We start from the raw sequence: 26,415 nt of genomic DNA, 5'->3' as shown, positions 1-26,415 counted from the left end.
CACAGCTAGGAGTTAGGTCTGTTATCAAAAACTAGGGAAGGGATTTTCTACCAGTACATGGCTAATCAAAATATAAAATACAGAATACTGAAAAGGTCACCATGGCAAACAGCTGTATTGTATTTCACTGAATATATTAAGCATTTCATTTCTAATGTCTCATTCCAAAGACAAAGATTTTAATGAAACTGGAAAATGGCATGAAGCTATTTTTATCTGTGTGTGTGTTGCAAAGCAAATAGGCAGTTTCAGAGTCAGGTTGCCATTATTTATCAAGATTTTTGAGGCCACAGGAATCTAACTGGAGCCAACCACATCTTTCATAAAATGGCCATTTATTGCTTTTTTATTATTACTCGAAATAATTAACACTGGCTGCTTACAGTAGTTCCCTCTTTTCTCTTGTTTGTAGTCTACTTTTCAAAACGAAAGATGATTTCAGGAACCACAGCCCCTCTACCCGAACAGGAGGGTCACTGTCCTTTGTGGAGTTACCCAAAGTGCAGAGGGGTGATAACAAGTCTGTAATGGAACAGCTAGATGCAAAACTCAATTCCTTTTTCAGCTTCCGAACTCTATTTTTTGCTAAGTTTGAAGATGCTTGTTGAATTTTATGAGTACATTAGGAAATAAAACAGACTCGGTGATTGAAATTAAATGCCTTAAAGGATGTGCTTTTTATTTGTGCTAAGATCTCACTTAATGCAAAAGATGTCTCTCAAAATTCCTTATTAGTAGCTTGTCGTGCAAAACCATGTACCACAGCCTGTCTCAGGACAACAGGACAGTGAGCTGTCACCCTCCTACTGTGCTTTCCTGAGAGCCCCACAGCCTGTGCCCCTTGGGCCCGGATACCTCTCTGTTAAAAGAGCATTAAATATGTCACGTACCATGGGATGGGAGTATCTGCAGCAGCAGTATGTGCCTGGTAGGTCACCATGTGGAGTGGGAATGGAGCTCCTTGCTCACCTGGCCACGTGGCTGGATCCTGGACGTGGTAGAGCTACTGTTAAGATGGATGTGCCTTGCTTGTGTGTGCCAAGGAGGATGGGGATGTAGGCCCTGCCTTGCCCCTGGTTGTGTGCTGTGCCCAAAGGATTAGGTTAGAATCATTCATAGGTGGGAATTACATGGGCAAAGGCTTTGGCATAGAGTACCAGCATACTGCAGGCTTTGTTTAGCTTGTCGTTCTTTCCTAAGAATCATTACAGATTTGATAATATTACATTTAAATTAAAAAAAAAAAAAAAAAGAAAGAAAATAAAAATCGTAAGAGCAAATATGTTTTGTTTTGTTGCTATATTTGTAGCCTTAGGTTGTAGATTTGTGAACAGAAAGAAGTCTGGTGAGGATAAATGTTGTCTCTACTAGCCTGTTAAAAGTACACATCTACAGGACACAGTTTCTTTATGCTAGGATTCAGCTGAGGTGGAAGTGGTCCATAGCATTTGTCAGCCTGACAAATGCTTAATTGGATAATTTGTGGGGTGAACAGGGATATTTTTGAGCAGTGATTTGACATGTTTCTAGTGTATCTACCTCTGCGCTCCTCCCCTTCCTTTAATTATGTAAGAGACTTAACTATGTAAGAGATTTTGTTTTGAGTAGTTGTAATTAAGAGTTCAGTCAGTAGCAGCTATAGATTATTCATGAATCATCCTTTCTCTTTTGACAGAGAGCAAATTGTGCCACCATCTCAAATCTTACAGCAAATATTTCACATTTCCAGTCCTACTGGGACAAATGCAAGAGGCAAATATTTATTTTTCTTCTAAGCCAGGAAGCAGTCGTGCTGCTGGGGAAGACGAGGTAATGACATGTGCTTCGTGCTGTTTGTCATGTCCCAAGCTCCAGGGATCTGGGTTCCGCTCACTGGGCAAAACCATCCAGCAACGGATACACCTGTAATTGTAAAGAACGAGGGATCGTTTGCAAGAAAGCTGAGTGTTTCAACAAAGCCAGTGTAGGTAGGTGTGCTGGAATTACAAGCAGAAAACAGCAGCCGTTTTGGCTCGAGTGCTGCAGAGCAGGGGCTTCCAGGATTCGGGGACCAGAGCTTCCCACTCTGTTACCCCTGGGGGAAGCTGCTTTCCACTGCCTGCAGAGAGCGTGTGGGGGCAGTAGCATGGCCAGGCTATAGCTGTTTTTTGTGAAAACCCTCCAAAGCATCCCAACTAGTTTTGTATGCTCAAAAATACTTGGTCCTTTAAAAATAAATAAACCCCAAAGAAGCCATGTTTCAGTTCATTATGTGGACTGAAAATTCCCCTTACAGTTTTTGTCTGGATATGGATCTTTTGGGGACTGTAATAACGTAAGGGCAGTGTTCCTTGTTTTTATTTTTCTGTCGTAAACTCTGGAGTCGTTATTTCTATATGTTGTTACGCTGCTGGTTTATTTAACTGACATTTGGAGCAGAGAGAAGGCAGGTGCACTAATGTAGGTGGGATTATACGCTAAATACTGAAGACTGGCTGGAGTTCTGAAATTTGCCTCTCTGTGAGGTTTGATGAGCCAAAAGGCTCTTACCGAGCCTGATGAGGTTTTGTGTACATAAGGGCTTATTACCATGAAGCTAGTTAAGGACTAAGAGCACAATCTATTTAGTGTGGGGGGATATGGGCTTAATTAATTGTTTAAAATGTTTTTTGTTGTGGCTTTGCTGTATAATTATCAGTGTCTCAGACATTCGTGATTTTGAGACTTTTACTGAGGGATGTGGTATTGCTGCTATGGGACAAAAGAGGATATCTGCTTTCAGGCTTTGTTTTTTAAATAATGGTTCTATTTATTTATTCTATATTTTTTTCTTTTCCCTTCTGATTGCCCCCTTTCCCTGTTAAAGATCAATCTATAAAACGTTGTCCAAACCCAACTGTAAGCGAAAAGCTGGGACCTGAAGGCAAAACTGAGCAATTAAAAAGAAATTAAAAGGATTTCTGAAGTTGATGATGTGGTGATTTTGTTATTTGGGGAACTGTTGATATATTTTATTCAATGTGGTTGGCAACAGTAATTTGAGAAAATGCTTATTTTGCTTTGTTTTTTAAGACATACGCTTATTTTAATGCTTTTTCTTCGAGTAACCTTTTGATGAATTATTGCTTATCTTTTATTTGAGTTGAGGTTTGCTGTGTTGTTCTGCTTTACCTGTCCCCTGTGTCCAACCAGTTCCCTTGACATTTTCTTAATGAACCTGTTTTCTTCACATACTTATCCAGGGAATGAATGTACTAAGTTGATACAGTGAGAAATGAGTGTTTGCTTTTCCTGCTCAGCTGATAAGATTTGTATATTCACATATGCAGGTATTGTGTGGTCTGTAACTGTACTTTGTGTTTCTCATGCATCAATATAAATGGAGGCAGACATAGTTGTGAAGTGTATCCTTTCATTTTATTTTCTATTTTGTTTCAGATAAGTGCAACTTGAGATGATTCTTTTAGGAAATGGGAAAAAATTACACTGCAAAGTATTTTCGATGCCTTTGGTGGGACAATTTTCTGAAGTTTCTTGAAAGTTCTAGATGATGTTTAAGGGGAAAAAAAAAAACACTTTGAATTTAATACAAACATGCAACGCATCACCCCACAAACTCATACGACTTACACTAAATAGATGTGCTTCTTAAATATTCTTTTTCATTATGCCAGCGACAAATTCTGTAATTCACTTTGATTGCAATAGATGATCTTTGGTTAGGAAGGGAAGATGTGCACTAAGGAATATTAGAACAGATAAACTATTTCCTTCATCCTGCCTGCTTCTTTGTGTGGGTTGACTTAAAGTTGTCTCTGTTCAGGGATTTTGATGTTCACTTAATATACTAATTTGTAGAGTTGAGGCCTGAGATTGTTCATCTTTTCTGCCTTACTGCAGACTGTTGTTTACTTGCTTTGCTGCTAAACAGTGGCCATGCAAGTATAATGAATGCATTGATTAATCATTTCAGTGTAAATCATTTGTATTCCAAATTAAGTGGCTTGAAAAGAACCGAGAACAACTTTTTTTTTTTTTTTTTTAATTGTTTCTCTTGCCAGAGCCTGAGCTGTCAGCACCCATCCATCCTACAAATGCATCAGGCACCGACTTCTTCCAACCCCATTCCTAACCACAGAAGTCAAACATCCCTCCTAGGACCTGCAACACTATCTAGATACAAAATTTATGTGTAAAGAAAATTAAGTCCCACTCTGATGTCTTTGAAGGAGAAGACCTTAGGATAACACAGGAAGAGTTTTCTTTCTTTCTTTCCATGTTGGAAGAAGCACACACAAAGCCTGTCACCTCAGTGTCAGCAACTCCCAAAAGGTCTGAAGGCTCAATACAATGTTCCCCGCAGACTGGAGGAGTATTTGGGTGTTCAGCATTACAGCCCAGCACCAAGTAGGTAGCTCTCACCTGCAGAGAGTCTCTCCAAGTGACCTCTGGAGCCTTTTTGAATTCTCCTGGAACATGCTGCTACAAGTGCACTGTGCACTTCAGCTGGGGAAACTGAGGCACAGAACAGTAAAGTGGCTATTAAAAGAGCTGGGAGTAACTCAGTTTTCTTGACTTCTTGTCCTGGGCTCTTTTCAAACTCTGCCAGACAAGTAGACCCTAAACACTACATTCACAAATTCTTTTCAAGTCTTTTACATCAACAGTCAGCGTGAGGGGTATCAGAATTGGGCCTTCGTATCATCTCAAACCTGTTTGTTTGGGTTTGTTAGGTCTCAGAGGACAGTAAAGGCAAATGAGATAGTGGCTTTCTTAGAAATCACTATTTCACCCAACAAAATGTTTCTCTACAATAGCAAAGAGCAGGTTTTATTTCTGCCAAAACCTCTGCAACCAAATGGACAAAATTTATCTGTAGCTTGGCAGCCAATATGCATTATCCTCAGGTTCCTTGCTAAACTATTAAAATTAATCAGGTGGCAAACTTTCATTATGCCAGCTCTAATAAACAAGAAATCCAGGCTCCTAGCACTGGAAACATCAGTAAATAGAGCAGTACAATGAAGTGTCTGAGGAAACTCTCCAAAAGCTAGTCAAATCAAATTAAATTATGCATATACCAAACTATTTATTTTTATATCGAATCTTTCTTACAAAAGTATCACAACCTATTATATGCTATATAATAAAGAGCAAATGCCACCAGCTTGGGGATGAGACTGCTCTGTGTACCCCTTTGGCAGTTCCATCAGCATTGATGGTGATGTGGGAATCAGCATCTATGGGTAAATTATAAGGAAGTTAGGCTCAGAGAACATGCTTTTCTTATTAGATAAAGAAGGCTAAATAAGGCCATTGCCTAGGAATAGATTGCAATTTGACACAAGAGTCAGGAAAATGCAAGCAAAATTAATCAGTCAGCAAGAAGAGATACATTCAGGGCATTGTTTAAAATAATAGAGTTTAGGTATTGCTCTCACAAGGTTCTCAGGTCAAATAGGTCTGGAATGAGGATAGAAAAGCTGAAACTCTGGCACTTAGAATCTGTTAGGAGCGCACAGCACCAAAAGATCAGCGAATTACTCAAGTACTGGATGGAGCCCGTATTAGTTTAGCATCAACGAATGGAAGAGAATGAATCAGAAAGCATGAAGCTAATAAGAGACCTTGAGGTGCTGTTGACTTTAAGTGCCTGAAAGTTTACAGGAACCTCTTTGAGAAGTATGACTGCATCTATAAAGCAAGGGAAATAATAGGCTGTAGTTTCTAAAGGAGCAAGGTAAGCCAAGCAGAATTTTATGTTCGTATGAGGACATCCAACCTCCTCAGGCTTTTCTGAAATTTCTGGGGAAAAAACTACTCAGGTTTCTGAGACCCCTGGATTTAACCAAAGTGCCCAACAAAGAAAATACTCTGAAAAGCTGATCAAAAAAAAAAAAAACAAAAAAACAAACAACAACAACAAAAAAACAAACCTGGGTACTTCCTGATGGATGCTCAGTCAGAGGAAGCTCAGTATAATAGGGATTTTTACAATAAGGATTTTTCTGTGTCAGAGCCTGGCAAATTTTTCCAAAGGTGGTAGACTGAGAAGCAATGTATTTGTTTCTGGCATGCCTCTGAGGAAACTCATCTGTGTATGTGCCAGGCAGCCAATATCCACATGGTGGATTCAAGCAGTCCTGGCACCACCGCCAAATCCAAAAGAAGAGATCTGCAACACAGCGCTGGAGAGATTTGTTCACTAAATTGAGATTAGGCTCAACAGCTGCAAAGTCTTTGTGGCTGGCACTTGGGGAATTAGCAACTTGCTGCAGATGAGGGCTCTCACCTGGCAAATTAATTTCCAGTTTTAAATGGATCCACCCTGCCTACTGCCTGAGTCTGGCTGTTGTGTGGGTCCCAGCACTACCTGCAGGTAGGTACTGTTTTGGTGCTGCCTGTGCAGACTGCTTTGGAAATGAGGCAGAAGCTGCCTTCTTGTTTATTTAATAAATGAAACTTTTAGGCACCAGTGGGTGCATTTATTCTGTTTTTCTTGGCACTTGCACATTTATTTGACTATGCTCCTCCCTTAGCATGAGTGTTGATGGAAGGTGGCAATTACATTAATCATCTGTGCTGTCACCCCTTGTTTTGAATCTGCTCAGGGTAAGTGCTCTTCCCAAAATTCTGTGCAATCTGTTCCTGCACACGGAGAATGTTTACCCAGCAATGCAGGACCACCTCCAAAGCAATCTGTGAATTTAGTAAAGTCACCCACAAAGAACAAGAAATAGATATTTTTATGTATGGGACTGGTAGCCAACACTTTCAGAAAACTAATCTAATAAGAATTTTCTCTGGTTTTGGGAAAGTTTATTTATTTGTTTTCCTTGAAGTCGCCTTGGTTGTTGTACATGATGAGAGAGCCTTTGGGTTTAATGCAAGGCTGTCTGTTGCATTCAGAGTACAATTTCACATGTCAGTAGCTCATGGAGGGGTTTAAAGTTGGTGGCTTTTTAGGATGGGGGGGGCATGGTGTGTTTTTTGTTTTTTTTTCTTCCCAAAATACAGACTAGATATTTTGTGTTATTTGCGAAGGAGACTCTGACAGATTGGGTAGAAGATCAGCCAGTCATAAAGTGACAAATTTGATGATTAAGATAGTTGAATTTGGTTTTGGTTTGGACATTAAACAAATGGAGTGACTCATACTAAAAGAGGACTGACTGCTCTGCAAAGTGTGCGTGGTAGAAAAGGCTGCTCTTCATCTTGTACAATGTGCTGAGCATATCAACAGCCCAGGCTGATTATCAGCTGGTGTGGTGGCTTAGGAGGAATCTAGTGAGGAGGAAAAACCTATAATGCCCTGATCTGTTGGTGCCTGGGCCTCTGCTCAGAAAGTTTTGTAAACCTGCCTTGTGGGGCAGACAGAGGAAATAGTACCCTGTAAAAATTTTGTGTGTCCTAGACAGTATTCTGCTCGGGGATGACAAAATGGGATACAGAGAGTTGTGAGTGGCTTCAGGGAAAGGGAAAGCATTTGAGCTTCCCCTTCAACTGCTATGGTAGGATTTTAGCTGACACTGGAGAGCCAGTATTCACAAAAATGTCACAGTCAGGTCTGTATAGAGAGAGAGGGATACTATTATTATTATTTTGCATATATGTATCTTTTGGGAAAACACAGTGGAGAAATATTGGTGGATCCACCATTAAGATGTTCAGGCCCTGCAATTTCAGGCATCAATTTAATCAGGCTGATCAGAGTTAACATGCTAGTCTGAAATGAGATAATACGTGGTTCCTAAGAAGGAAACGCTGGCAGACTGGAAGAAGCTGGATGGTTTTCTGGCAACATCTTTTTATATTTCTGATCCAGGAGGCAGGGTAACCAACAGAGAGCCCCCTGCCAAGCCTGCTCTTCCTCTGATCAAACCCCAGGAGCTCAGCCCTTCGGTACAAAGCAGCACTCATTTGGTTGGCTGCCAGTCAGCAGGGCCTGAGTTGGGCTCTGGTTTCTGAGAATCAGTTATGTTGCACCAAGTCCCAAGCAGAAGTTCGATCCGGGCAATGAAATAAAATTTGCTTGCAGAAAAAACCCACGATGTCTGAGAACTGAATCAATACAGACACCCATTCAACCTTGGGCAAGACTTGTCAAATCTCATAACTTAAGCAACTTTGGGTCTGCATGAGAGTCTGGCAGAGAAAAACACTGGAGTAGGAAGCAAGGCAGATAGTTTGGCTTTATATCAGGTGTGTCCCACCAGCACCATGTCCTGCTATGTACCTGCTCTTAGGTGCTGGGTTATATTCACTGTGCAGTGTAGCACAGTGACTGGGAAGATGACTTTGAATACTGAACGATGACGTGGGAGAAATAAATTTGATTTGTGGCTTTACCACAGGCTTCCCATTGAGTAGGCAGCTTTGAATGTTGCTTATATGCTCTATGCTCTGTGCCTCAGCTGTGAGTGCCATGCAATTAAAACTTGAGCTGCTCAGCTGGAAGAGTGGTGGTACCTTGAAACAAGATAACCATTAATTTCTTCTCTTTGTACAGGAATCACAAAGCCCAGCCCTGAAGTGCTATTTTTATTGTGGTATTATCAAGCTGCCAACCAAGAATGAAGACCCAATATAGTGGGAACAACACAATGGGAGAATAAGACTCTCTTTTCCCTAAGGTATTTGTTACTTTAAAGGCTCATCTAAAGCAGAAACTTATTCTGGTATCAGATAAAGGATAAATAAAACTGTGTAAACCAGTACAGCATCATGGGGATCCTCTGATGCCAGATTAAGAGCAACTTCTTTTTGCTTGTATTTTTTAGTTTGTTTTCCATTATTACACTTTTTTATAGGACTGCTATCAATGAAATAGTTTAGACTGGCATGATTTACTTCCATAAACCCAAATGTATGGAGTATTCTCTTCATCTCTTAAATTTCAGTGTGTTGTGTAGCTGTTGTCTGCTATTTTATATATATATGTGTGTGTGTGTACATATATACACGTGTATATCCTCTATATCCATATATAGATATGGATATATATATATACATATATATATATATATATACATGTGTATACACACTCTATATCCTTCCAGAGCTGGCTGTATTTCACCTGTGAGCAAAATGATTCCATAAACCATGCTCTGTAAAGAAGCTGAGAGCCTTTCAAATGACACATGCTCCATCAGTGAATGGCAAATTGTTATGGTGGGTTTTTGTGATACATGAGAGAATGACATGATGAATCTTTCTAGGACAGGGATAGAAGGGCAGGAGGCAGGTGGCATTGAAATGGCTCCCAGGGAACAGAGGGGATGGACGGATTCTCCCATGATGTAAAATCCAACAAATTCATTAAAAAGTTACTTTAGTCAAAGATCTGACCCATAAGCTGCTCCTCATACTATAACTGACATAGTAGCTATTAGCTGAACCTGTTTAACAAATCTTCATCTTTATGATAAGCAGTTTGAGCTTCTTCTGTATTTTAATAAATGTTTGATATGATTAAAAACATGAATTTAATTAATAGGGAGAAATCACATGGTTTCTTTGTTAGTATAAGGATGTTGTGTCCAACCTAGTTCTGTGTATATTAGGAAGGAAATAGGTAGGGAGGACTGTAATGCAGTAGCCAGCTTTTAATATACTATGAACTGCTGATAGGGTGAGAGCCACTTGTTCTAGTGATTTTCTCATCATTTATATATTCAGTTGCATCTGCTTCTAAATAAAACTCACAAACTGATCTTAATTATTTCTAAGCCTATAACTATAAGGGGTATATTTTAAAAAAGCAAACCCATCTGACTTAAATCAGTACATTAAATAGTAGCATTTTAATTAACTCAGAAATATTTTCTCTTATTTATTGTGATTTATTTTTCCTCTCTTACCTAGCTCTTAAAAGCAGAATGTTATGGGTTCCCCATGGAATTCTGTTACTATAGTGAAGGTTTTCACTGAAGTTTGAACAGACAAACCCTTGAGGGTATTGAAAAGTTTTCTGCCAAAAATTAAGTATTTCCAGGATTAATGGAAACATCCATTCCAGTGATTTGTTATATGCTATTCACAGTGTTTTAATGCCTCAGCAACTTGATTCAAACTTTCAAGTGTCTGTAGAGCTGTGTTCAAGATATTTCTGCAATGCTCGTTTCATTTCACAGAGCAAATCTATTCAAATAAACAGTATGCACAATTAGGGAGCTTTATTTCTCTGAGATGCAGCTACAGGACATAATCCTGAGGGAAGGGAAATTCTCAGCTTCTATAGACTTATGTTGCTTCCAGGTAGCAACAGAGACATCTGACAGACAGCAAAAGTGAGAAAGATTCAGGAAGTTGGAATACAAACAATTCTCAAATTCCATCATGTAGTTGACTCAAGATAGTTAATAAAGCACCAGGGAAGACTTCTGGGATTATGATCCTCGCATGGGAGGAGATAATAAGAAAACAGTGACATCTGTGCAGTTCCATTAGGCAAATTCTTGGAATTTCATTAATGGAGCTTTAATGAGTGGAAGACATCTTGTCAAGGCTGATCTGTGTCTCTGGAACCTGGATATCAGCAGTTTATGATGGCCCTAATCTTCATCCTCCGAAGTCAATGGCATTGTAATCATCACTTATTTCCTGCACTTCTCATGTAAAGTAAGTCTGTTTGTACTTTATACAAGAATTAAGGGCTTATGAGAAGTCTTGGGCTGGCAGCCCTAGAGACTGAAATTCTGTTTATTCATGGAGCAGGCTGAGCTTAACTGAGAGTAGTTCTGCTACTTCATCTCAACCTGTTGGGCTGGGACTCTCTCTGTAGGCAGGAAGATACCTCAGCAGCAATTTCCACTCTCTTCTGGTTTCCCCCAGAAGTGCTAAGGGAGACTTCTAGCTACTGAGCACTGCTATTTTTTCCTGAGCTACAGACAAGGGCAGAAATAAAAGAACTTCTAAATTTTATTTCTGAGTATGTGTTTTACTTGTCAGCAAGAGGAGTGCATTACTTTTGTTATGGATATTTGGTCCTGTTCGGACAAATTTCCTCTGTCTGCATGAGAAGTTAAATTTTAAAGAGCCAGGTTTGCAGACCACTGAAGAGCCCTCAGTGGTAATGGATTTCTGTTGCAACCAGCGAAGGGCACACTGGAACAATGACCTCTGGGTGAGAGGTTCAATATCCTCTTACCAAACCTCGGAGGCCTCCAGTCATATTGATGGATTTCTTTCCACGTTGCTTGGATATTAACCGTATACTAGAGAAGAAAAACCGAAACCACAATCTGTGAGGCAAGAAACGTCTTTGAAGAAAAACAGAAAAGTGTTAATTTTTTATTAATATTTTGAAATAATAATAGTTCCATGGAGCTGTAAAAGAGGCAATGCACAGAATATTAAAAATCTTAACAGTTTTAAAGTGAGAATTTTAAATATCCTTGGGGAAACTGATGAAGTTTGGTGGTTATTTAGAGTTTGTACTGTGTGGTATGAGGATGTCAGTTCAAACACAAGTATAAGCTAGATGCCTTAGTCCAAAAATCATTCATTCACTGGTATATTTGCCCTGTGACAGAATAAAATGTGATTTTTTTTAATAGGATTAAAATAATATTTCAGAATGGATACATCTTGGATTTTATGAGCTGCAATAAATGCAATTGAGGCTGTAACATTCATTTGGAAGCATGTGTACATGCGTTTAGGAGGCAGAATTTGGTAAGCATCAATTTATATCTGGGTCGATACAGTCATCTTCCCTGGGTTTCACCTCTGATTGGTAGCACTTCAAGGAGCTGGGAGGGATTTCTTTCTGTGAAACAGAATTGCATAGGAAGAGTGGAGCACGTTGGGGGATTAATATCAGGTATCAGGTATTGCCTGTTCTAATTGCATCACACACCAGTGCTTGCTCTAGGGAGAGAGGCTTATCGAAATAAATGAGTCCACATCTTGGCCACAGTATTCAGGTAGTATATTTGAAATTTGCCATTTAACACCTGGCATCATAAGATCCTTATTTTAATGAAAAGTTTGAGGTATTACATGAACAATATATATACATAAGCCATTTTCTCCTATGATTCTCAAAACGTACTGAATAAATGCTGGTATCTCTTCCTAGAACTTGAGCCTAAAAAAGAATGAGATCCCTCTGTTGCTCCTAGGTAATGGAGTTATTTTTTCAATGTCAGTGATAGGGACTAGTATTTCTGGCATGCTGACAGACAATAATAAAGGTCATAACACTTGCTGTCTCCAAACTCCCAGTGACATGAATGGGAGTTTCAAGTGCACAGTATTGAACCGAAGAATTATGGCTTGAGAGAAGCGTGTCTGCTAATAGTAATTTCTGATAAACACCAGGTGAAAAAAACCCCTAACGCTTCTGAAGAAAAGGAGAAGAGGGATGTCGTGGTTTAACCCGACCGGCAGCTAAACACCACGCAGCCGTTCGCTCACCCTCCCCCCTCCCTCTCTGGGACGGGGGAGAGAAATGGAAAGTGAAGCCCGTGAGTTGAGATAAAGACAGTTTAATAAGACAGGAAAAAAAAATAACAAAATAATAATAACAATAATAATAATGATGATACAATGGTGATAATACGAAAGTAATAATAGTATGTACAAACAAGTGATGCACAATGCAATTGCTCACCACCCGCTGACCGATGCCCAGCCTAACCCCGAGCAGTCCGGCCCCCCCCCCCCCCCGGCTAGCCACCCCTATATATTGTTTAGCATGATGTCAGATGGTATGGAATACCCCTTTGGCTAGTTTGGGTCACCTGTCCTGGGTCTGTCCCCTCCCAGCTCTTACTGCACCCCCCAGCCTGCCCGTTGGCAGGACAGAGCAAAGGCTGAGATGTCCTTGGCTTAGTATAAGCACTGCCCTGCAACAATTAAAGCATCGGGGTGTTATCAGCACTCTTCTCATTCTAAGCCAAAACACAGCATTCCACCAGCTACTAGGAAGAAAATTAATTCTGTGCTAACTGAAACCAGGACAAGGGAGAGTGGAAGCTGTGTGCAATTTCTTCATTTCTGCTAATAATATTTAATCCTTGCACTGTGTTTTATCTGTGGACTTCGGATAATAAAGATGCAAGTACCACAGAATAATTTTAGGCACAGAAAAATGAGTTGATTAATCCAAGTCCTTTGATAGATACAGGAACTATTTCTCCAGCTTCTAGACTCTTGTATAGCCCCAAGAGAAAGCCAAGGATTTCAATGCTTCCTGTGCTAATTTCTGTATAATTAAACTAAAATGTTTTCTGACAGTGTGAATTTTTGAAAACTTTGTTGTAGTGATTTTGTTCAGGTAAGTAAAAACATTTTCAAATTGTTTTTATTTTTATATATACACACACATTTATACACAAAAAAATGCCATTTTATTTTTTTCTAGTGAGCCGTATTTTGTTCCAAGTTAGTTAATGAATAATTGTTGATAAATATGGCAATCTAATCTGATGTGTCTAAGGCAGGACCAGGTGGACAGTGGGGCTAATGTGCAATACAATCAAATTATATTTGACAAAGCCCCTTGGAGTTGCAGCCTTTATGGATGGATGACAATGGCTTGAAGATCTGCACAAGTTGATTCAGATAGTTAGTTTGTGTAGGAAAAACTCTAGGATAGGTACAAATGTTATTATGTAGCTGATGTAATCAAGCATAGCTTGCTTTCTACTCAAAAACCATACTTTCAAAGTTGGCTGTCAGTGTGTTTCCAGTTTCCAATTGTTTGTCACTGAATGCCATTTATTGCAGAAAACATGATTATTTTCTCAGCATTTTGACAAGAAACACAGAGGAACTGTGAGTAAAGCTTCTAAAATATTCCCAGTTTTCATCTTGTTCTGTCATAGAATGACTCGAAGGCTCCCACCCTTTCTCTTCTCTTCAATCCATTGGGCTTCACGTTACTCCCAAGATCCTGGACAAAGGGAAACCAGTGAGGCTTGGCTAACCTGGGGATGGAAAACAAGAAGATGCAAGGGGAGTACACATGCCTTCAAAACTGTGAACCAAGCCTTATTTCAACTCTCCGAGCATCGGCAGAAAGGTGGAGAGAAGTAAAAGCACAGCCTATGGTTTCAAGCCATATTTATCCACTGGAAATGGAGAAGACACTAGATGGGATGTATTTGAGATATTTAATAGATGCTAATAGAAGATACTGCGTGGTACCCGACATAAGTTCTGGGTTTCTCTATTTAAATTGTGTTAGAGACTGGAATGTGTACCACAGTACTTATTTCTTTTTTCTGATATCCACAGTTAGCTACCTAAACTGCTGTCAAGTGGGTGCAGGATTGAAAATGCTCCTATTTATACAAATAACCAAAAGCTTTGTGGCCAGGGAGAGAGAAAATCAGCTTACGCTAATTATCAGAAGCCAGCAAGGTAAGGCTTGCAGAAGGTAAATCTGTATGTCTGCTGCTGTAGAAATTGGTGCATGTGGGGAACCTTTTAAAACCAATTTTCTCTGCTTTCTCTTGCATGCAGTATAATGGGAACTCTGTTTTTCAATGAACAGAAGAGTTTGTAGAAAAAGATAATAAATTTAGTCATTTTCTATTTCATGGCATTATTATACATGTTTTATGATGACTGTACAATGTTTGCCTACCTAGCTCTTCCTCTGTCTTAGAGTGATTAATCTTTTTTATTCCTGGTTGTAAATTGGTTTGTTTCTTTGGGCTCTTGTTTTGTCAAAGGGATGTTTTGACACACTGCTGAGCTAAGTGAGATTATCCCAATTACATTTGACTGATAACATTTGTTGTCTGGTGCCTTCCATGTGAGTAACTGCATGAAATAAAATGCTGCCTTTCATTTCTGTGTGATCTTGCTTTACACATAGGCAATTTGTACACAAATTATGATTTTTAATGAAAGAGATTAATTATGAAAATCAGTGACTAAGGCCTGAGATCAACCAGGGGTTTAAACACCCTAATCACTAAGAACAGGAACAGTCAGTGCCAATGTGGGACTGGTATTCAGCTCCCTTTTCTTCCTGTGCCTATGGATGGTCTCTGGGAAGTCCTCAAACTCTGCCTCAGAAGGCATGTTTCAGGATTGAGAAGTGGCTCCTCTGGAGAGAGTGAACCTTCCTTAATTCTTGGATAATACTTGCTTAGTGGGGAATGTGTGAAAATAAACTGAATTGTAGTTTTAAACTGACAGCAAAAGTGCTACAGACATACAGAAAAAAAAATTCCTGGTTAAGTTCCAACTCTTCTGAGAGTGATCCAGGTCATCTGTTTGGCTTCACCAGTCTGGTAGACAGACCTGTAGTGTCAGCTCCTAACCTGAAAATACGCTTTTTCAGGATTAGACAGCTAATTTGTAGACCTCCCTAGGATAGGGAGGATGTTGAAGACTAATTTATTACATCTCTATTAGCTTTTTCTAAATGAGAGCACAATTAAAAAAGTGGTATTATTTTTAGAAAGTTATTGCTAACTGTTCTTTTCAGCAATCAGATTTTCCATTTTCATATTGTTGTGACATCTCCTATCAGGGTATGGCAGTTGCATGAATTAAGTTAAGTGCTGTTGTTCAGCTTGATTACAAGAAAACTGAAATATGCTCCTCGTGGGTATTATCTGTCATATTGCTAAACACAAAACCAGCGTACAGCTCTGCTTCATTCTGTAAAACCCTTGCTTGCCATGCTCTGAATGTTCTTCTCTGAGGTTCTGAATGTCTCACTACTGCCAATGTCCTCTTATTCCAGTATCTTGTGGTGTTGGACCTTATGGCTGAACTGCGTGTGGATGATCTGATATCCTGCTGGAGAAAGTAACAATCTGGGGCTCGCACTAAAAGAAAGATTTTTGGCTCTCAACTGTTGCAGTGTTGGAGACAAATCTCTCAACCGCAGCTGTGCATGATGGCAGGGGAATATGTAAATATTTTTACTTCTAGTATTCTTCAGTAGTAGATGTTATTTCAATGCTTTTAACATGACAGAGCCCCCAGCAGTTTAGGGGTCCATCGCATTTTCGACCGAGAAGACAAATAAGATGGAGACAGCAAAGCTGTTATTCCCTTTGATCAAATAGAAATTTGAAGAAGAGGGGAATTAAACAACTTGGTTGAAGTCATGTGATGGATCTGCAGCAGAACTAGGAGTTTAAACCTGTACCTATGAAGTACAAGACATCGTGTCTTTTCTTTGTTTTTTCCTCTTATTAACTGTAGCAAAGAGCTGGAAATTCTTTGCAAACAACCAAAAAATAGTTATGTCTTTTAAATAAACCAGACATTTTTGTTCTATCTGTTTAAAAAAAAAATAAAATAATATGGAATCGTTGTTACTTAAATTTGGTAGTTTTCTATAACATCCATGGGTTAGGATGCTAACAGGGTACATCAGCCATCCAAGTATTAGTATTGGAAGTGTCTGATGGGGGATGGATTGCTGTCCTGCAACACATGGATTTTGTTGTGTTTTGGATTTCTGAGATTGCTAAGGTCTTTCACAGGAACACTCTTCAAGTACTCTAATCCAGCCCCTTCAAACATGGAAATGACTTTTGTGTTTCACCTGAGGAGGATGCAGGAAGTGTAACTCATAGCCTCTTGACATCTGCAGGCAGATGTTCCCCTCTCAGCTGTAAAACACAACATATTCGTAACCCAGGTGCCAAAACAGAGCAAAACTTCTATAATCAGTAATTCCACTTATGCCCCCAAAGTCACAGTCCTCACCTTTGTGAGTGCTTGGAGGTGATTAAAAATATTAAGATTAAAGTACTGTGATTAAGTCTTTTAATGTTCCAAGTTTCTTCAAAAGTTTTGCAGAATTGTTTTCTTTCCGTCCTCCTTGTGTCATCTTTAACATGGCCTGTATGCTCATGCCTTCTGTGCATTGTTTATTTAATACCTGTCCTCGTTTCACTTCTATGACTGAAGAGTCTATTTTAAGCCTCCCGGAATCTTTTCTCCAACTGGTTAGAGCCATGTTATTTTGCGTGCCCTACTTTGAAAACATGTGCCTCAAGAATGACTCAGGGTCTTGAGGAGCTATAACATGGAGGCATAATAGTCCCCCTCAGACTGAGAAAATTGGCTGCTCTCAACTGTAAAAGCATGCTTTTGTTTTCCAGCTCATACAGAACGTATGTGCAAGCACTGGCTAGCCTTACATTTTAGAAGAAAAATTGCACCGTCAAAATGTTTAGCTGTTTGTGACAACCTCCACCACCTGCTTTATAAAAGATCTTTACATCAAAGAGCGTGTAAGGCCAAAACAACAGAGAATTGATTCTTTAAATTTTAGATCTCTGCTTTGAATATATTTTCCTCTTTAATTCCTTCCTTTCCTTCCCCAGTGACCCAGTCATGATTTCACATTGTCCCCCTGGTCATGCGCTCCTGATAACGTGGGCATCGTCTGGCTTTCAGGGTAGGACTGAGACCTGAACTGTGGCTGACTTTTATGTAAGTGCTGACTAAATTAGTTGACCCAGGCTGAGGTACTCAGAAAATAAAGCAGTGTATGTGGCATACGTAATAAAAAGAGATTTTTGTCTCCTAAATGATAGGATTCCAGGAAATGAAAATTTCATTGCGACCTGATTAGAAGCCTACTTTCTATTTAAAGAAGTTGTAATTCAAACAAGCTTTGAAATGAATGAAGAATTTCGTACTTTGAATTTTCTGCGTGAAGGGCTTTCAATTTCAGCTCTGTATGGTTAATAATACCTGGACAGAAAGCCTCTGTGCGGTCACATTCAGGGGCTGATGTCTACTTTGCAATCGAATCCTTAGCAAAGGGCAGAAAGGTTTGTAAGTCAGCCCCTGAGGAAGTGAGCAAAGTCACTCTCACCTTGTGCCTCTGCTGTCCATCTGAAAAAGGAGGGAGTAGCTGCAGCAAGTTGTTGCTTCCTCAGGGTGTGTGTGTGTGCGCACTGTGCCTGTTGGTCAGGGTATGGAGCAAGGAACTTGAAGCTGTTCCTGAGTGCCTCTCAGCATGTTTATCTTCAAAATGTCCCTTGGAGGTGGAGTAGTGGTTTTGTTCCCACTTCCCACACAGGCTGCAGGGTGGTCTGCACCCTGCGGGCTCTGTGGAGCAGTACTTGAGGCAGCTGAGTGCCAGAGGCAGCGTGCCTGCCTTGCTTCAACCCTTCTCCGGAGGAGCAGGGCGTGCTAACCTAGGCAGAGCTTCACAATTGTTACTGGTGCTTTTTAGGTGTCTGCTGCCTGCTGCTTACACTGTGATTGACAAAATCTCACTTCAAGTCAGTGCCCACGTGTGGAACTCAGTCGCTTCCCCGGCTCCCTGATGGGTATGTGAACATCAGAGCATCCTTCTGGCTCTCCTGTCCAGCTGTGGGCATGCAGCCAGGGAGTGTTTCTATGGAAGCTGTTTCTTTCTCCTTGCAGAAATTAAGTCTCAGTACCCCTACTTATGTCAAAAAGTCCTCATGCAGTAGCAGTCACGTTGTAGGTTGTGAGTTGCGGTTTGTCTTAGCTTGAGTACTGGATTTTCATATAGTATTAAGTAGGAACCTAATGTTGGTGCCTTTTCAACAGGTGACTTAAAAGTCTGATGTTAGCTATTCTAAGGAATAAACCGTGCCTCCTTTTGAAAACATCTAGTGTATTTATTTAATATTGACCTATAATCTTAGAAATGACTAGTCCTTCTACATGGTTAACTTGACAACTTAAAAGACCTTTCAGAAACAGCGAAGTAATTACTCTGTAAACCAGCATTTTCTAAAGTGGCAAAAGATGGGTTCCTAGATCATTTCAAAAAAAATCTTTTAAAAAGCTAGCTGATGATCCTCAGAAGTTTAGGAGTGTTTCTACAAATGCACTGTTTTCAAGCTGAAAAAGAATCCAACTGCTTAAAGGAATGAATTACAGCTATTAGCTAGCTTCAGAAAACATTACAAAGGGTGAAATAAAGTATTTTATAATAAACAGCATCATTTCTTATCCAGTCATAGTTATTTATTTTATAAAAGATGTCCTTGGTGTGGCAAAGAAACTAATGGATTGACTTATGTATTTTTAGACTGCATCCTGTGCTATAGTAGTTTTAAGAGAAGCTATTGAAGAAGGAAGAGGAGATGAGAAAACTCTTAAGCCAAGAAATGAATCCAATGCATTAGTTTAACTAAACATGCCTTCAGGCTTTTTTTTTTCCTTTTCCCACAGGAGTAGGTAATCAAGGTATTCTGCTATGAAAAGTGCTTTTTTTCAAAAAGAAAAGAAGAGGAAAAAAATCACTAGGGAGAGCATTAAACTTCTGCTTGACATATGAAGGTTTCAAGGCAAGTGATAGGCAAAATTTATGTGATTAATATTCTTGCTTTCATGCTGCACTCTCTGTCCTGTGACCAAAAAATTGGAGTACATTTTACACACCATTATGCAGTAACATAAGAACAGGGTCTACTTTTATTTTTTCTTGAAAGCTCGTCTAGCCACTGTTTGCATTTTTTATTCCTTTTATGTACTGCTGTGGGACATTAAAATACACCAAATTCCCTTCAGAGTTGTATAAATACTGAAGGTTAAATTGTACAAATGGTCTGTGTCTAAACACTTGATATCAAATCTATGCAGCTTACCGAGGAAGATGCTTTAGAGAACCAAATAAATCTCTTAGTGTTCATGTGCATATGTGTATTCATACAGATGTATTGTGTCCTTATTCTAGCCTTCCTGAAGTAAGAAAGAGCTCTGTACTTCCTATAGCAAGGAACAAGTTTTGCAAAATGACAAGGAATCAAGATCCATAAAAGTTTGACTTTCTCATCAATGCACTTTGTTCACAATCTGCAAACTTGATTTTAGAAAATGTCTTTCATTAACTGCAGGAGAAAGTTTATATTGCAGCCATTGTGAAGAGCATAGAGTAATGGTAAACATAATGAGTTGATTTCCATTCTGTTCAAGAAAGAAATCCAAAGATTTATTGTTACCTGAGTTACGAAAGTGTTCCTCAAAACTCTTTCTCAGTGGAAAATAACATGGGGAATATGCTCTTTAACAGTTAAAATGCTGTCCTACTGCAGGACAGCATTTTGACTGCTTCATTATTACTATTTTTAAATAAAGAATTGCATATAGAAGCATTTAAAGAATAAAATTTATCTCAGTATTGGGATCTGGTTAACAATTTTGATTTATAAAAATGTTGATTTCAATGCTGTTAATAAATTGTGGGTAAAACTAACTGATTTCAGATGTTTTACAAAGTAGTATGTATAGTCTTTATAAAACAAGCAACTTTTTCAAAATACTAATAACTATGAACCAAATCTGAACTTAAAATTATTTACTTCACTTGTCTATGGATCATTGCTAACCGTTGACTTACAATACACTAGCAGATGAAACCCACCTAATGCAATAATTCATATATTCTAAAAATAAAGTTACATTTTAACTTGACTGAATTTTAATCAGTTCTTGTTATTAGATCGGGAGTAAAAAGGAGCCTAACAAGTGTTTTGGAATCTCTCTGCCTTTAAGTGGAGCTCTCAGAACCACGCAGCAGCTCCTGGAGGGATTCCTTTTTATCTCATTCGGAATTACATTAAGGGTGTGTACGTGCATTCAGAGCTCTTGGAAATGTGATGCTTACTATCCAAAACCTACTGCAAGTTATTAGCAACAAAAGACATTCTCTCTTCAGGTAAAATATGTAGTATCCATATCCTGTAATTCGGGATTTGGCCTCTCATTTCAACCAGAATCAAATCACTCTAATTGCAAGAAGCAGTTTGCTACAGGACAAGAACTGTAAAATTCAGTATTTTTTGTATTTCTGAGTTGTTGATTCAGTTTGTCTGCACAAACAAGCCCAAGAATTCAGATTGGAATTGTCAAAACACAAAAGCATTTCAGTATCTCATAGTGTTAAGCAGGAAAGGGTTTTCAGATTTGGTTCGAGATGGGCCCTTAAGGCCTTTGGACTGGGCCTGTTTTCTCATTGTGAACTCCAACAATGCAGTTGTTGGATTGTGGTGCTGCTATTTGAAAGAACAAGAGAAACAGAATTGATTGTACTTAATTTAAAAACCAGGGATGAGGATAAAAGTAGACATTGAAGTTATTCAGTGCTCTTGGTAAGGTTTCAGGGGGAATCACCTTCTTTCCTCCTAGTAACAAGGCAGACTCAGGCACGCTATTCCGTTTCATATATGAGTTTAGCATGACACCAAAAACATCCAAAAAAAACACAACACATCTATGATTTATTTAGCTGAGATCAAAGATATACAGCTGCAAAGACTCTAATTAAAATTTGATGATGCAGCAGGCAGGCTACATCTATTATTTAATTTGGAGGTTGTGATCTTACACAAAATTAGCTGCCAGATTTCACTTGCACTCTTGGGCTACAAATACACTTGTACTCAATCATTTTGATATGAGGTTGAATAGCCAAAATTTCACAACAGATCCTCACATGTCCTATGTGGAATTTATTGTCAGGAAGGGAGCTAATAAATTCCAGCTTTGGACCAGCTCAGATCCATTTCTGACGACATGTTGCTTAGCACTAACACAGTTCAACTTGTTTTGCTCCAAGGACCAAAACTAGTGTATTTTGAAAACATGGCTGATTACTGAGGCGTTTTCACAGTGGACTCAGACACAGCTTTTGACCTTCTCAAACTATTTAATGAGTTTCTGAAATAAGCTTTAGAAAACTTTTTTAGAAAAAGTTCTAGCTTACTGAATAATTCTAGCTGTTTACTTCATGAAAAGGAGCAGCATAGAGGTCCACAGTCTAATTAACACTCTTTTTTGTTTTCTCCTTTTTCTTCTTTAGAATAAGAGAAAACATTGCCTCTCCATAATCTCATGATAGAAGACCAGGTAAGAAATTACTAAAATAATGAATTTTCATGGAAAATTGTTACAAATCAGTCACATTATGCATAGCATTCCCTTGTACAAACAAGGTGGCCTTGAATTTTGGCTAACCTTGTACCAAATCAACAAACAGCCCTGGAGATTAACATCCTTTTACCAGTAAGTATGATTTCTACATGTGGGTGGTGTGTGTTCTTCTAAGCAAGGTTTGACTTTAGCTGTGCTAATAACCAGCTAACTTAGGTATGTGATACTGAAGCAAAGGTAGAATCTGGTGCAAAAAGCCCAACTCTGATCAACGGGCAGCCAGCTCTGTGGAACGGGACCATCCATTCTCCCTCTAGCCTTGCACTCCAAGTCAAGCATGTGCTAATTGGTCCCATCTCTCAATCTTGCTGTGTGCCTGTCTTCAGAATTATTACAGTTTCTCTCTACCTTGCTTTGTGTCCATCTTTAGAATTACTATAGTTTTCACATCAACAGTGGAATTTTATCTGAAGTTATAGACTGGCAATTTTAGTTCTGGTTATCTGTTCCACTGGAGATTTAAGCTAAGTTCTTTTATACTATAAAGCAGCACTCACATGGCTGGGCACTTCTTTTAGCTTAGAAATGGCCATCATTAGCTGTGAGAAAGGTAGCTTCTGCTTCTTAGCTGAAATTGATGTCTGTCTACAGGAGTATTCCTAGTTCACTTATTTGTGCTATTGTGTGAGAACACTCAGATGCTGCTATATAACCTAGCTCTGCATCTTTCAGGGTGTGAGAATGGAAAAAAAATCTTGCCTGTCCTAATTTCAACTTCAGACCTGTACTTATTTCTCTGCAGCCAGGACAGGGATGGTGATGACTACAGAGAAAGTGTAGTGGGACTCTGCTGTTTGGCTCTGAGGTTTAGGGAGGAGAACAAAAGTAGGCTGAGAAATATTGATCTCACTTTCTTTAATGCCTTTACTGTTTGGTCTGGGAATTTGTTGTGAAATACAGAAGATGTCACTTGCAGAATCCACAGGGTTTACTTGAGATCTGGTACCTTCGCTAAGTGCATCAAGGGAATCTGAGAGAATGGCTGTCCTTCATTACTTGCTGAGATACTCCTCCATAAATCTCATTTCTTTTATGACTGCTGAATGTGTTTGTACTTCTCTTTTTTTGAAGGTACCCAGTGGCCTAATTTTGGCTTTCTTCAGCTAAAAACCAATCCAAAATCAACCCCAGATGTTAAGATGACTTTTTTTATATTGTTTTTATTTTTATTTTAACAAATAAAGTAGAAAGAAAGTTCTCTTTGCTGTTATGGTTTTGAGGAGGATTTTGCTGTTTGGCAGGCTATTTCCATGTGAGTTTAACACTGTTGAAATATGATGCAAATGACTGAAATAAGAGATTTTAATAATGTAGAGTGGGCCTAAAACAATGCATATTTTTGATTACTGGGCTGGTTTTTTTTGTTTGTTTAGTATTAGGCTTAATCAAAGAAAAAAACAAATTTCAGTTAATGAAAGGAAAAAATGTGACCCAAATCTTTAGGGAGATATAACAGTTAATTGGATTTCAAGTACTGTAGCTCCATTCTCAATACTGTTCCATTTTCTTTTCAGGATTACAGTTGTTTAGTTCCATTAGCCTAAATGCACAGGGTCAGCTTTTAAATTATATTGCATTAGTCTACCAGTTTCTTTTGCCTTATTCTTCCTCTTTTGCCTCCATGGCTCCTCGCACGGCAGTGACCTGCCTTGGCAGAGGTCGCCTGTCATAGCCACGAGAGAGATCTGCCGCTGGAACTGACACTGCTCTTCCTAATGACTCCTGCCTTCGTTCAGGGCCTCCAGTGTGTCACTAAGAAGTTAGAGCTCTGCCTGACTCTCAAAACAACAAACCAAGGCTACTATTTGCTCGTTAAAATTAATGTATACCAACAAACCGAGTCTTCCAACTGAAACAAAACAAAACAAAACAAACCCCTTCACTTGGCAGCACTCTGTAACGTCTGAACACAAACGAACAGATACTTACGATTTATATTAAATTCCAGATTAACAAGAAAAATTATTAGGTGTGATGTTGGGATAAATTTATATATCCTGGGGGAAGCATTTTCAGTGCTGGGAAGGATAGGTTCTTCAGCAGGGCAAGTTATTAGGGTTGCATGTCAGTGGCATCATGCAAAGCTGTTATTCGCATGGGGTGTTATGGCTTTCCATATAATGGGATTTGTTAAAAACATTGACTTTCAGTCTTTGAAACTTGTTGGCATTTGATTTTGACAAATACCAAGTACTTTGCCAAGTTTGATTTTATTTTTATTTTTTTATGAATAATTCTCCCTTATTTTCAGTAAGCTCTCTGCATGGTGAAAAACAAGAGTAACGGATTAGAATGATGTTGGCCATTACGTTCATACTTCTAGAGGAATTGCAAAACAATTTGATAAAATACCTAGCAGATTTTTTTCACTCAATTCTACCTTTAAATTCCCACATCCTTAAAAAAAAGAGAAGCATTCCACCAATATGACTAAGAGTAAACACAGGGAGCAATGAGAAGAAGCTACAAAAGCACTATGAAAGTGCCAATCTCTAGAGGCAAGACATTTAGTTTACCATAACTTTTAAAAAATGTGTCAGCATTGTTTCTCTTTCAAAGAAACATACAACGCTTCAGTGAACTTGACATCTTTTAGAGCTGACCCTATTAATTATTTTTGACTTACTGTGTACTATACATCCACAGGGATTTTCAGAGGATCAAGTACACTATTGTCAAGGGCTTTTATTTCTCTTTCAAATGTACTTGTGTGTGTTGGAGAGTTTACATGTAAAACTGTCTATTAATGAATGCTATGTGATAGAAGGGTTTAGAGAAATAAATGTATCCATCTCGAGGGAGAAATATGCATAGCAGATTAATAAAATGCACTTTACATGTTTTATCTATACTGCTCAGAAGTTCAGACAGCATATAGACTACAATATCTAATTTTCCTGGAGCTCTCAAAGACTTCTAGGATCAGTTCTTCCAGTAGAAGCAGTCTGGAATATGTTCTTCAACACAGAGGACCAAATTCTGTTCTCAGTTTCAAAATCTTACTCCAAATTAACATTGGTGTGACTGAGAACAGATTCTCTCCCTGATATATTGTTTGCTCTTTGGAGACCAGTGACACTGAGAAAGTGATAAAGAGATTGGCATATAAGTATACAGCAAAAAGAAGGGTAATAAAAGTTGGGAAGAGTAATGAGTTGAGAAGAAACTCACACAGATGCTGAGAAAATTCATTTTTTTTTTTTTTTTCTCAGTCATTCAAGGCAGGAAAGATGTGAGCAATAAGAAGAAAAAGAGAGGTAGAAGGCAAAACAATAAAAATGTGCCTTTGTGCAGTGGAAAGTCATTTCCCCAACTCCCACACATGCACAGGTCTTAAGCACAAAATTTATTGCTTCATGTTTCAAAAAAAAGAAAAAAGAAAAAAAAGGCCAGAACAAACTAAGGTGTTTTATTTGGTTGTTTTTTGTTGTTGTTGTTAGGTTGTTTGTTTTTAGTGCATTTTATATCTATATCTATATCCATCTATATATTATTTTTTTTTTGTGCAAAGAGAGGTTCAGCTTGGAAATTAGGAGGAATTTTTTCTCAGAAAAAGGCACTGGAATGGGTTGCCCTGGGAGGTGGCAGGGTCAGTCCCTGGGCTTGTTTAAGAAAAGGTTGGATGTGGTGCTTAGGAAGATGGTTTAGTGGGTAAGGGTGCTGGTAGGGGAAAGGTTGGACTAGATGATCTTGAAGGTCTTTTCTAACCGTAACGTTTCTATGATATATATTAATATATATAAAGGTAAACATTTTTTTCAATAATTTTGTTTCTCTCAGAAATTCAGCTGAAGGCTAGGGCACCATGATGAAGATAGCTTATATCCAGAATAAAACCAGCATGGTTCTGAGTTTAAAACTTAGCCAGAGAAATCTGTCAAGGCCTGGCTGCCATACCTCAGCATAGGAGGATTTGGAATACAAGTTGACAAAATCATGAATCAGTGAATTGCCTTACCATTGTCAGATAACACTGATTTATGTTGCAAGACTGAACTTAGAATAAGGGGGCACCATTGATACAATACTTAGCACTATAACATCTGCTTTTTTTTTTTTTAGGTTTTATAATTCAACTGACAAGCCATGACATACCTATATGACTACTATCAGTTGCCAAGAATGTGGGAAAGCATCAGTACAAATGTACTGGAACAAGATCAACTCATACAGCAATATAGTTTTGCAATACAGACTACCATTTTGGAGTCCATATGGATGGTCTCTTAATAAGGATTTTCTTACATTAATCTGATTCCAGTGTTTGATCACTATCTTTTAATTGTTCCTTTTTTTTTTTTTTTAACCTCTGAAAAGTGCAATTTCCACCTCTAAGCATTATCCAATTCATCCTTTAGAAGCAACTGCTATAAGTAAAAAAGTAAAAGCAGTGGGTCTGCTAATGGTTGCCTGTGCCAGAATTTTACCCTCTACTTAAAACAGCAGAGATGAACAAAAATTGAGTGCTACTGCAAGGAAAACATGGATTTCTAATGGCATCTTTATAATCAACTGGCAAAACCATGGAAATGG

General features: G+C 38.7%; 1 long non-coding RNA gene across 8 annotated transcripts in view; it reads left to right on the top strand.

Moving 5' to 3' along the window:
- The window catches only part of LOC311420890, a 114,138-nt gene extending 88,091 nt beyond the window's left edge, over positions 1-26,047 (top strand). For 2 of the 8 annotated variants that reach the window (XR_014684595.1, XR_014684596.1), the window contains 4 exons: positions 8,489-8,612; positions 11,538-11,655; positions 14,224-14,349; positions 15,689-16,277. This is a non-coding gene — a long non-coding RNA (uncharacterized lncRNA). Of the gene's footprint in view, positions 1-4,367; positions 4,387-6,278; positions 6,359-6,572; positions 6,592-8,488; positions 8,613-11,537; positions 11,656-14,223; positions 14,350-15,688; positions 16,278-17,288; positions 17,398-17,501; positions 17,613-18,148; positions 18,246-19,122; positions 19,239-21,751; positions 21,799-25,944 lie in introns of those variants that run through there. The other 6 variants (XR_014684592.1, XR_014684593.1, XR_014684594.1 and 3 more) reach the window with 6 other exon arrangements.
- Positions 26,048-26,415: the final 368 nt, after the last annotated feature.

This window comes from Aythya ferina (assembly GCF_964211825.1).
Source record: "Aythya ferina genome assembly, chromosome: 18".
NCBI classification, from domain to species: domain Eukaryota; kingdom Metazoa; phylum Chordata; class Aves; order Anseriformes; family Anatidae; genus Aythya; species Aythya ferina.
The sequence above is the reverse complement of the archived record's forward strand: the minus strand, read 5'-3'. Positions and strand labels throughout refer to the sequence as shown.